This window comes from Arachis hypogaea, chromosome 16 (assembly GCF_003086295.3).
Source record: "Arachis hypogaea cultivar Tifrunner chromosome 16, arahy.Tifrunner.gnm2.J5K5, whole genome shotgun sequence".
Lineage (NCBI taxonomy): Eukaryota > Viridiplantae > Streptophyta > Magnoliopsida > Fabales > Fabaceae > Arachis > Arachis hypogaea.
The window spans coordinates 99924073-99936572 of record NC_092051.1 but is presented as its reverse complement, the minus strand read 5'-3'; the positions used below and the strand labels follow the sequence as shown (position 1 = coordinate 99936572).

General features: G+C 40.6%; 1 non-coding gene across 1 annotated transcript; it reads right to left on the bottom strand.

The window, feature by feature from the left end:
* Nucleotides 1-4680: 4680 nt before the first annotated feature.
* LOC112760032 (small nucleolar RNA R71) lies at nt 4681-4784 on the bottom strand. The gene has a single exon (XR_003180490.1). It is a non-coding gene; the product is annotated as a small nucleolar RNA R71 (small nucleolar RNA).
* Between the last annotated feature and the right edge of the window lie 7716 nt (nt 4785-12500).

The window sequence follows — 12500 nt, the reverse complement described above, 5'->3', positions numbered from 1 at the left end:
AACGATGGCTCGGAGCGTTGCAACGAAGGAGCCAAATTTTCATATCTCATAATTGGCTCGTGCATTTTTTCTAAAATTTTGAGGGAACCTTGGTAATATTATGTGAAGGCTGCACAAAAAAATCCAGGTCAAAAATCGCACGTTTGCTCCGTTTTTCATTTTTTTTGAATTTCCGGCTTTCCGGGCGGTAAAAAAATCGGCAAAAAAAATCGGCACGGTGTAAATTCACCAAATTTGGGGGATGGAAAGATCTTATTTTTCTAGAGGTTGTTGCAAAAAATGGCATCAAATTTTGACCTCTAGAGCACTTTCCTTGAGTATGTCTCCTCACGGAAAAGGACGTCTACCCGTGGCACTTTGGTAATGGCTCGGCAGCCTATTATAGGGGGGAGGGGTGTCATGCTGCTGAAACTCGAGTTGCCCAAAGGCTTGCTGGGCGCAATGCCAGCAAGATGCACGTTGCCTTGCCATCCCCTAGGCACACTAGCAAGCACGTTGTGGTTGTGGTGTGCCGCCGGGCTCCCCCGCCCCTCACGGAGGCACCCGCCGTTGCAACGATGGCTCGGAGCGTTGCAACGAAGGAGCCAAATTTTCATATCTCATAATTGGCTCGTGAATTTTTTCTAAAATTTTGAGGGAACCTTGGTAATATTATGTGAAGGCTGCACAAAAAAATCCAGGTCAAAAATCGCACGTTTGCTCCGTTTTTCATTTTTTTTGAATTTCCGGCTTTCCAGGCGGTAAAAAAATCGGCAAAAAAAATCGGCACGGTGTAAATTCACCAAATTTGGGGGATGGAAAGATCTTATTTTTCTAGAGGTTGTTGCAAAAAACGGCGTCAAAATTCGACCTCTAGAGCACTTTCCTTGAGTATGTCTCCTCACGGAAAAGGACGTCTACCCGTGGCACTTTGGTAATGGCTCGGCAGCCTATTATAGGGGGGAGGGGTGTCGTGCTGCTGAAACTCGAGTTGCCCAAAGGCTTGCTGGGCGCAATGCCAGCAAGATGCACGTTGCCTTGCCATCCCCTAGGCACACTAGCAAGCACGTTGTGGTTGTGGTGTGCCGCCGGGCTCCCCCGCCCCCCACGGAGGCACCCGCCGTTGCAACGATGGCTCGGAGCGTTGCAACGGAGGAGCCAAATTTTCATATCTCAGAATTGGCTCGTGCATTTTTCGTGAAATTTTGAGGGAACCTTGGTAATATTATGTGAAGGCTGCACAAAAAAATCCAGGTCAAAAATCGCAGGTTTGCTCCGTTTTTCATTTTTTTTGAATTTCCGGCATTCCGGGCGGTAAAAAAATCGTCAAAAAAAATCCACACGGTGTAAATTCACCAAATTTGGAGGATGGAAAGATCTTATTTTTCTAGAGGTTGTTGCAAAAAACGGCGTCAAAATTCGACCTCTAGAGCACTTTTCTTTAGTATGTCTCCTCACGGAAAAGGATGTCTACCCGTGGCACTTTGGTAATGGCTTGGCAGCCTATTATAGGGGGGAGGGGTGTCGTGCTGCTGAAACTCGAGTTGCCCAAAGGCTTGCTGGGCGCAATGCCAGCAAGATGCACGTTGCCTTGTGATGCCAAGGCATCATAGGCTAGTTTCACTAGCATTTTTCTGTTAGTTTTAGTTGTTTTATGCATTTTCTTGAGCTTAAAGTAACCAAAAATGGTTAAATGAAGAACAAAGCAATGAACCATCCAAACAACATGATTTTGATGCATATTCCATGAGTTTTAGTTATAATACTTAAATGCTATGAATGGAAGATTTCTCATGAAATTTTGCAAGACTTTGATGCAATTGTTTGGATGATTTCAGGGAAGAAGAGGCTAGGCAAGGAAGCAACAAAATCAATAAAGGAAGCTTGAATATCACATGTGGAGTTTAAGTTCCAGTTTAAGCCTAAACTAGAGCTTAAACGCCAAAAATCATGAAGGATAAGAAATGCTGGAATTGAAGTTTATCCTCCAGTTTGACCTCAAACTGGAGGTTAAACGCCAGAATGAGTATGCCACCCAGGGAGGAGTTCCACGTTTAACCTCCAGTTTGACCTCAAACTGGAGGATAAACGCCAGAACCAGGAAGAGTACCAGGGAGCCATTCCACGTTTAAGCTCCAGTTTGACCTCAAACTGGAGCTTAAACGTGTTCGACAGCTTTTCTACTCCAGGGTTGCTCTCTCCATTTCCACGTTTAACCTCCAGTTTGACCTCAAACTGGAGGTTAAACGTGTTCGACACCTCCAGGGCTATCATTCTAAGCTTCCACGTTTAACCTCCAGTTTGACCTCAAACTGGAGGTTAAACGTGTTCGACCTCCAGTATGCCTCCACCCTTTTCCACGTTTAACCTCCAGTTTGACCTCAAACTGGAGGTTAAACGTGTTCGACCTCCAGGGCTGCCCTTCCTATTTCCACGTTTAAGCTTCAGTTTAACCTTAAACTGAAGCTTAAACGTGCTTCTACAAAAGGCCTCACTGGAAGTGTCTGGCGTTTAAGCTGCAGTTTAAGCTTAAACTACAACTTAAACGCCACTCTTGGAAAAGGTTCCTGGGCCAAAAATATTGTGATTTAAGTTAGTCTTTGAGCACAAAGATTAACTTAAACTTACTTTGGTATGAAACCCAATTGAATATCATGGTTTATGGGATTGGGCCTGAAGGATTGATGAGTTTGAAATATCAATTTATTGAGTCATGTGTCATTATTTGATTATCACTAAGTTGGCTCAATAAATGTTACAGGATTTGGATCAACAACCTCATCAAGATTATGGATCATAAACCCAAGGCAAAAGGAAAGCAAGGAGAGGCCTCAAAGCCCAAGAAGCACAACTGAAGCTCAATATAGAAAGTGTATAAATAGGATAGAAGTTAAGTTAGAGGGACTTTTACTTTCACTTTTTAGCTAGTTTCCCTTTTCTTTGTAATTGAATTCAGAGCTATGATTCACTAAACCCCCTTTCATTGGGTTAGGGAGCTCTATTGTAATTCAATGAATCAATAATAGTTTATCTTCTTCTTCAATCTTTTCTCTTGAATTTTGTTAGAAAGCTTCTCGATCTAATTCCATTGAGTAGTTGTCTTGGGAAAGAAACTACTCATACTTGGAATCCTTCGGAGCCTTGGGAAAGGAATGGAGGATTCATGCTAGAAAAGCTTTCTCACAGTGGATTGGATTGGGGTTTGGATGGATATTGTGACATGTAATCCTACCAAATTGTGGTTCATGAAATTGTGTGGTATAATCAGTGATAAAGCATCATCTCTTCTTATGAACATTTAAACCAAGGGATTGGGAATTTGTTTGTTTTTAGAGAGCATTGGTGAGCCAAGGAATTGGGATCCAATCATATAAGATTGCCAAGCAAAAATCAATGAACGCATTGGTTGAGGAAGAGATAAACATGTTTTGATTCGGAGATCTCATATCTCCTATAACCCAATGAATTCCCCAATTCTGATTTCCACTTTCTCTTTACATTCTGCTACTCAATTCATGCAATCACCCCCATTCCCTTTTAATTTCAGCAATTTAGTTTCTGCTCTTTAATTCATGCAATTTAAGATTCCGCCATTTCAATTTCTTGTCATTTACTTTTCCCGCCACTTTTACATTCCGCAATACTCATCTCAATCTTGATTCCGCTCAACTAGAACACACTTCTAATCCGAATTGCTCACTCAACCAATCCTTGTGGGATTCGACCTCACTCTATTGTGAGTTTTTACTTGACGATAACCGGTGCACTTGCCGGAAGGAATTTTGCCGATCGTGCAATTTCCTAAATCGTAGCATAACTAGTTTATGCGCATCAAGTTTATGGCGCCGTTGCCGGGGATTGGTTTTCGATTGACAATTCTCAAATTGGAAGCTAACTAGATTGAGCAATTTTCTCTTGCTTTGTTAATTCTGTCCAAGATACTTGTTGAATTTTAATTTCTGCACTTGGTTACATGCTTTCCTTCTTTATGCCTTTAAATTCATGCAACTAACTCACTGACTCACTAACTGTTTGAATTAATTCCTCAATTGAGCTAACCATACTCTTCCATTAACCAAGAGTATTTCACTTGTTTGTGTTTGAGCTGTGTTCTTGTATGACAGGTAGGAGAGGAGAGACATCAACTCCTCCATATACCGAACCAGAAAGGACCCTTCATAGACTTAGAAGGGAAGCAAGAGGGAAGAGAGTAGTGGGAGAAGAGGAATCTGAAGGAGAATCTGAGGACAATTTTGAGGAAGCTTTAGATCTCAACATGGATAGAGAAGTTCACAACCATGAGAGAGCTGATGGAAACGATGCCATCCCTGAGAGGAGGGTTCTTAGTTCATACATAAACCCAACCTCTGGGAATTGTGGTAGTAGCATCCAGAAACCACCCATTCAAGCCAACAATTTGAGCTCAAGCCACAGCTAATATCACTAGTGGAGAATCATTGTTCCTTTGGAGGAAGTGCTAATGAAGACCCAAACCAACATCTCACAAAATTCCTGAGAATTTGTGACACTGTGAAGTCCAATGGAGTCCAGGAAGATGCCTATAAACTGCTTTTGTTCCCATTTTCACTTAGGGACAAAGCAGCTAAGTGGCTGGAATCATTCCCAAGGGGGAGTCTAACAACATGGGATGAGGTGGAAAGCAAGTTTCTGGCACGTTTCTACCCTCCACAAAAGGTCAATAGGCTTCGATCTGAGGTTCAGACTTTTAGACAACAAGATGGTGAAACTCTCTACGAGGCATGGGAGAGATTCAAGGACTTGACAAGGAAATGCCCACCAAACATGTTCCATGATTGGGTGCAACTGCACATCTTCTATGATGGGCTCTCTTATGAATCAAGGAAGGCTGTAGACCATTCATCAGGAGGTTCATTGAACAGGAAAAAGACTGTGGAAGAAGCCATTGAAGTGATCGAGACAGTGGCTGAGAATGAGTACTACTATGCATCAGAAAGGCACAACACTAAGGGAGTCATGGAGCTGAACCATGTTGATACAATTCTAGCCCAAAACAAGGTGTTTGCCAAGCAACTAGCAGAGCTTACCAGGCAAATAGAAACAAAGCAAGTGGCTGCAATACACACACAAGATCAAGAGGAAGTAGGCATTGAAGGAGGTGATTGGGATGAGGTTAACTATGTGGGAAACCAACAAAGGCAATCATATGATCCACATTCCAACACTTACAACCCAGGCTGGAGAAACCACCCAAACTTTGGGTGGGGAAACCAACAAACCCAACCACAAAACCACAAACCTTACAACCACAACCAACAAAACAATTCCACATACCAAAACTCCAACCAAAGATCATACCAAGCCACACAAAACACTTACCCCCAACCATCATATCATGGCCAAAATAATCAACATACCCAACCTAATCCGAACCAACAATTTCAAGATCAATTAAACCGGATAGAAGGAATGATGGCAACCATGAGTCAAGACATTATTGAACTGAAGAGCTTCAGGGATGATGTGAGAACTACCTTAAGAAACCATGGTGAAAAACTCAAGAGGATGGAATCTCAAGTAGGAGAGCTATCTCAACAGGCACCCAAATCAACTGCAGTGTTCCCTAGTGACATAGAAAAGAATCCTAAAGGGGAACAAAAGAGAGTAAGATGGGAAGAATGCAAGGCCATCACCATATTGAAGGAAATCTCAGAAGAAGAAGGAATCAGGTCCTCAGAGCAGGAACCAGAAATCTTGAAGGAAGGTGTGGAAGAAGTTAAGCAGGAAGGTGGAACTGAGCAAGCCAAGGAACTGCAAAAAGGCATGATGGAAATATACCAACCAAAAGCACCATTTCCTGAGAGGATAGGAGGAGGTGAAAAAAGGAAAACCTATTCAAGGTTTCTAGAGACATTTAACTCTCTTCATGTCAATATTCCCTTTCTTGAGATTCTTCATCAAATGCCCACACACATCAAGTATTTAAAGGAATTGTTAAGCAGGAAAAGAGTTTTGAAGGGAGGACAAACGGTAACAATGAACAAAGAATGCAGTGCTCTCATCAAGAAGGACACACTCTCTAAGAAAACGGACCCAGGAAGTTTTCATATCCCTTGCATCATAGGGGAAACAAAATTGACAGAGGATTCTGTGATCTAGGAGCTAGCATAAATGTGATGCCTCTAACTCTTATGAAGAGGCTACAACTGAATGAGGTGAGATCCACTGATGTAATCATACAACTGGCTGACAAAACTCAGAAGCAAGCTGAAGGGGTAGTTGAAAATGTGCTGGTGAAAGTGGGGATTATTACTTTCCCACAGACTTTGTCATTATGGACATGGAGGAAAGCTACTTACACCCTATCATTCTGGGCAGACCATTTCTAGCCACTACTAGAGCGCTCATAGATGTAGAACAAGGAGAGCTAATTCTGAGAATACATGATGAACAGCTCATTTTCAAAGTTTTCAAACCTGCATCTGAGCCTGAACCAGAACCTGAAAAGCCTAAGGATGATAGTAGCTATCTGTGTTTGGAGGAAAGGAATCCAGCAGCTGAAACTCTAAAACAGTCCTTGGAAGGCAACCAAGAGTTGCAAGAGTTAGAGCCACAAGAATCAGAGGAAACAGATCAGAAGGATCCTCCTGACATAAGGGTCAATGAAGAAATCCTCAAGAGAAAGGGAAGAGTGATAGGGAGATTGCCAAGAGGATGGAGAAATAAGAAAATTCCCACTGAAGGTTTTTCTCAGGGAGATAACGTGATATCAAGTCATTATCTGCCAATCCCACCTGGCCTCAAAACCATTCCTTCCCAGCTCCCTCAAGTGTTCACAATCAGGAAAGTTCTTTCTATGGAACATTTAGAGATCATGAATGAATCAAGTGGGGACGTTGTCATAGTGAGAGGAGAAGACGTCAAGCACTACAATCCACCCTAACAAGGGACAACCGTCAAGCTAGTGACGTTAAAGAAGCGCTTCATGGGAGGCAACCCATGTTTTTAGTATCCTTAATCTTTAGTGCTTTGCTTTACATCTAATAAAGCATAGTTTCTTATGCATGAACTTGAATCCTCAGGACAACTATTGATTAAGTGCACTAAACCTTGCATGTAAATTACAATGGGTCTCTAAGTTTGGTGTGCCTGATGGCACTCCCAAATCTTACTCAAATTGAATTCCATCTTTCATTCAAGGTGCACAACCAAACATTAAGTTTGGTGTTCTTTTTGAACACAGTTTATGAAAAGCAAGAAGTTCCTCTGGATTTCAAAATTCATGACAAGTATACCATTCACATGTTTTAATACTTTGGTTTCAATTACTTAGGGTAGTAACTTTGTTTAGAATCAAAGAGCCAAGGTGACTATGATTTATTAGAATTATGCACACTCATTAAGGACAACCAATATGGATTTCATGTCATCAGGAGACTTAACCAAACACTAAGTTTGGTGTCTAAATAATAAGTGTGCATACATGTAGAAGTCACGGCTATAAGCTCCTAAAGACAAGCATTGATTTACATGTGCAAATACTATTCATAATTCACATGGACCGAAAAATGATAGCAAATTTGTTTGTTTGTGCAGGTACAAAAGAAAAGACAAAAATGGAGGAAAAAGACAAAGGGAGGTACGTGCTTGGTCAAAAAGAAAATTCACAAATCTTTGAAACTAACACATGGGAAAAGGAAGTTCTGCAAGAAAAGAAAGCTACATGTACAACCTAATGCATCCAGAATACTTCCAAGAAAATGAAAAGCAAATCGTCCTTATCCACAATTCATATATTTACCATCAAGCCACCCTTCACAAACCACCCTAGCCGTCCATTTTTCACTCATGGGCACTATAAAGAACCACTTGGGGAACGAGTCCCACACCACCAATTCTTCTCCATACACATTTCCCTTCATAATAGCATAACTATCTCTTGCCGAAAACAACCTCACCACACTTCCAACAACACTTCTTGCTTTACCTTGTCAACTTTAGCTTGTCACTTACCAAAACCAAAGAATCAATGGCAGCTTCATCTAGCCACAAAAGAAGAAAAGACAAGCAGCCAATGGAGGAAAACAGGGAATTCGATGCATGGAGATACAGATCAGTGTTCCATGAGATTCAAGCCGAATGGATGAGACCTAAAACGGTACTAGCTGAGGTTCCCTTTGACCTTGAAAAGGATGAGTTCCCAGGTGTTTGGGAAAAGATCAAAAAGAGGAAGTGGGAGCTCCTAACTAAGCCATCACTAGAATCAACATCAACTTGGTGAAAGAGTTTTATGCAAATGCAGTAAGGGAGGATCAAACCAAGAACCCCACATACAAAAGCTATGTGAGAGGGGTGGAAGTTGACTTCAGTCCCAAAGCAATCATGAAAACTCTTGGCCTGAAAAACATACATTTCAGCCAAGCAAGTTATGAAGAAAGGATGATAGGAGAACCTGACTATACAACTATTGCTGAAGACCTTTGTGCCATCAGAGCTGAATGGGTGAGAAAAACAAGAGGGCTCCAAGAGTCTTGAGAAGGGAGACCTAACACCTGAAGCTAAAGGGTGGTATGCAATAGTTAGGAGATCCATCCTACCCACTGCAAATTCTTCAGAAATAGTCCTAAAAGAGCCATCTTGCTACATTGCATTATGGTTGGAGGGGAGATCAAAGTTCATAAACTCATTGCTGAACAGATACAAGAGTTTAGTGAGAAAAGTGACCCTGAATCCTGGCTTCACTTCCCTAGCACTATCATTAGACTATGCATCGATGCCCAAGTACCACTTGAGGATGAAAGACCTAATTGGCTATATCCTGGACTGGCCATAACTGCACACAGAATGACTCTTGGCCCAACTCCTCCAAGACATACAAGAAGAAGAAATGAAGAAGGGCAACAAGTGGAAGCCGAGCAAGAAGCAGAACAAGAAAGACAGGAAGGAGAAGATAGAGAAGAAGAGCAAGAAGAGCAAGCAACTCCTGAAAGAAGACAACGAATTCCCAGAGACCCCATGGATATGAGCAGAATGCAGGAAATCATGGAAGGAATGTCTCAACAATACATGAGGTCTCAGGAGAGACAAGAGGACTTTCATCTAAAAATGATGGATATGCAAAGGAACTTTGAATCAAGATTCTTCGATCTGCAAAGGGAACAAAATTTACACTTACAGGAATCCTTCAGCCACATATGCCAACACCAAGATGCCAATGTCTTGGCAATCAAGGAAGCCACCACTTTACAGAATGCAAGATACTCAGTCCAAGCTGATTACAACATCAGTTCGCAAATCAAGCTCAACTACATAGGGGAACATCTACACAAGATGGACCCAGCATTCCCAGCTTATGATGAGTATTTCAAAGGGAGGAAAGAAGGAGAAATAAACAAGGCAATGATCCTTGAAAAAGGAGTGGAAGAAACGATGAAAAAGGCTGGATTCTGGAAAAAGCTCATAAGAAAAGACAAAGGAAGCACAAGTGGTCAAAAAGAGGCAGGAAGCAAGAAGAAGCAGGATCCCAAGAATTAAGAAGAACCAAGCAATAAATAAGAGGTGGTCTCGTTCCTTAATAATCAAATGATAATTGGTGAATTGTCTTTATGAACGTGTTTTCATCATAAGTCATTTAAGTGTTATGTGGAGTTTTTTTTTTTATGAGTCATTTTTTTTTAGTATGTGTGTTTGTTAATTGCTTTGAATAAAGTGAATGCCTAGATATTTGGATATAACTTCACCTTCTTAAACAAGTGCGTGCCATGCTTGTTCTGTTTCCAAAAAATAAAAGAAAAGTTTGAACAAAAGTAACTTGGCTAAATTAGTGACAAATCAAGTAGAATTAAGTGGTGGTATGCATGCTTGATTGTTTAGTCAGATCACTAAAATTAGAGTGTTGAATTATCATTTTTATGTAGAAAGTGAAAATTGTCTATGGATCTTGATGAATAAATGTCTTTGGCCATGAAAAAGAAAGAAAAAAAAAAAAAAAAAAAAAAGCCACGGAAAAAGGCAACCAAAAAGCAAAAAAATTGAGAAAATAAGCTAGGTACCAATGGTTTGAACTTCTGAGACAAATGCCTGTGGTGTTTATGTATTAAGGATATGCTTGGATGAATAGGTTCTGAGGAGTGTTTCAACACTTGGTAACTTGGGTTAACTAACCCGGGATTATCAACCAAAAGTCCATTATCAAGAGCAACCTAAATACAAAACATTTAGTCACACAAAGAGGTGCTGGGCACCAATGTCTCAAGAAGAAATGTAAACTAAAATGCCTAAAGTGGATATGTGTAGTGCACTGATAAGAAAAAGATAATGCCAAAGGCTTGTGCAACACATGACACTAAGCAAACAAGGAGCAAAAGAAGCTCTAAGAAAAAGAAAAGAAAAACAAAGAAGAGAAAAGTGCAAAGACATAAGAATAACAAGAGGCCATAGCAATGCTTGATGGATGCAATGAAAAAGTGATAATCCTACCTGATAAGTATGAAAAAGTGATGCTGCAACTTTCTGCATAAAACCCTTCTGATGAACTTCAAATGCTTGCTAATATAGCCAATGTAATTGCTTTCTGTTTCATACTTTCTTCTCAAATAACTCAGGACTTGCTTAGGGACAAGCAAGTATTAAGTTTGGTGTTGTGATGCCAAGGCATCATAGGCTAGTTTCACTAGCATTTTTCTGTTAGTTTTAGTTGTTTTATGCATTTTCTTGAGCTTAAAGTAACCAAAATGGTTAAATGAAGAACAAAGCAATGAACCATCCAAACAACATGATTTTGATGCATATCCATGAGTTTAGTTATAATACTTAAATGCTATGAATGGAAGATTTCTCATGAAATTTTGCAAGACTTTGATGCAATTGTTTGGATGATTTCAGGGAAGAAGAGGCTAGGCAAGGAAGCAACAAAATCAATAAAGGAAGCTTGAATATCACATGTGGAGTTTAGTTCCAGTTTAAAGCCTAAACTAGAGCTTAAACGCCAAAAATCATGAAGGATAAGAAATGCTGGAATTGAAGTTAACCTCCAGTTTGACCTCAAACTGGAGGTTAAACGCCAGAATGAGTATGCCACCCAGGGAGGAGTTCCACGTTTAACCTCCAGTTGACCTCAAACTGGAGGTAAACGCCAGAACCAGGAAGAGTACCAGGGAGCCATTCCACGTTTAAGCTCCAGTTTGACCTCAAACTGGAGCTTAAACGTGTTCGACAGCTTTTCTACTCCAGGGTTGCTCTCTCCATTTCCACGTTTAACCTCCAGTTTGACCTCAAACTGGAGGTTAAACGTGTTCGACACCTCCAGGGCTATCATTCTAAGCTTCCACGTTTAACCTCCAGTTTGACCTCAAACTGGAGGTTAAACGTGTTCGACCTCCAGTATGCCTCCACCCTTTTCCACGTTTAACCTCCAGTTTGACCTCAAACTGGGAGGTTAAACGTGTTCGACCTCCAGGGCTGCCCTTCCTATTTCCACGTTTAAGCTTCAGTTTAACCTTAACTGAAGCTTAAACGTGCTTCTACAAAAGGCCTCACTGGAAGTGTCTGGCGTTTAAGCTGCAGTTTAAGCTTAAACTACAACTTAAACGCCACTCTTGGAAAAGGTTCCTGGGCCAAAAATATTGTGATTTAAGTTAGTCTTTGAGCACAAAGATTAACTAAACTTACTTTGGTATGAAACCCAATTGAATATCATGGTTTATGGGATTGGGCCTGAAGGATTGATGAGTTTGAAATCTCAATTATTGAGTCATGTGTCATTATTTGATTATCACTAAGTTGGCTCAATAAATGTTACAGGATTTGGATCAACAACCTCATCAAGATTATGGATCATAAACCCAAGGCAAAAGGAAAGCAAGGAGAGGCCTCAAAGCCCAAGAAGCACAACTGAAGCTCAATATAGAAAGTGTATAAATAGGATAGAAGTTAAGTTAGAGGGACTTTTACTTTCACTTTTTAGCTAGTTTCCTTTTCTTTGTAATTGAATTCAGAGCTATGATTCACTAAACCCCCTTTCATTGGGTTAGGGAGCTCTATGTAATTCAATGAATCAATAATAGTTTATCTTCTTCTTCAATCTTTTCTCTTGAATTTTGTTAGAAAGCTTCTCGATCTAATTCCATTGAGTAGTTGTCTTGGAAAGAAACTACTCCATACTTGGAATCCTTCGGACCTTGGGAAAGGAATGGAGGATTCATGCTAGAGAGCTTCTCACAGTGGATTGGATTGGGGTTGGATGGATATTGTGACATGTAATCCTACCAAATTGTGGTTCATGAAATTGTGTGGTATAATCAGTGATCAAGCATCATCTCTTCTTATGAACATTTAAACCAAGGGATTGGGAATTTGTTTGTTTTTAGAGAGCATTGGTGAGCCAAGGAATTGGATCCAATCATATAAGATTGCCAAGCAAAATTCAATGAACGCATTGGTTGAGGAGAGATAACATGTTTTGATTGGAGATCTCAATATCTCCTATACCCAATGAATTCCCCATTCTGATTTCCACTTCTCTTACATTCTGCTACATCTCA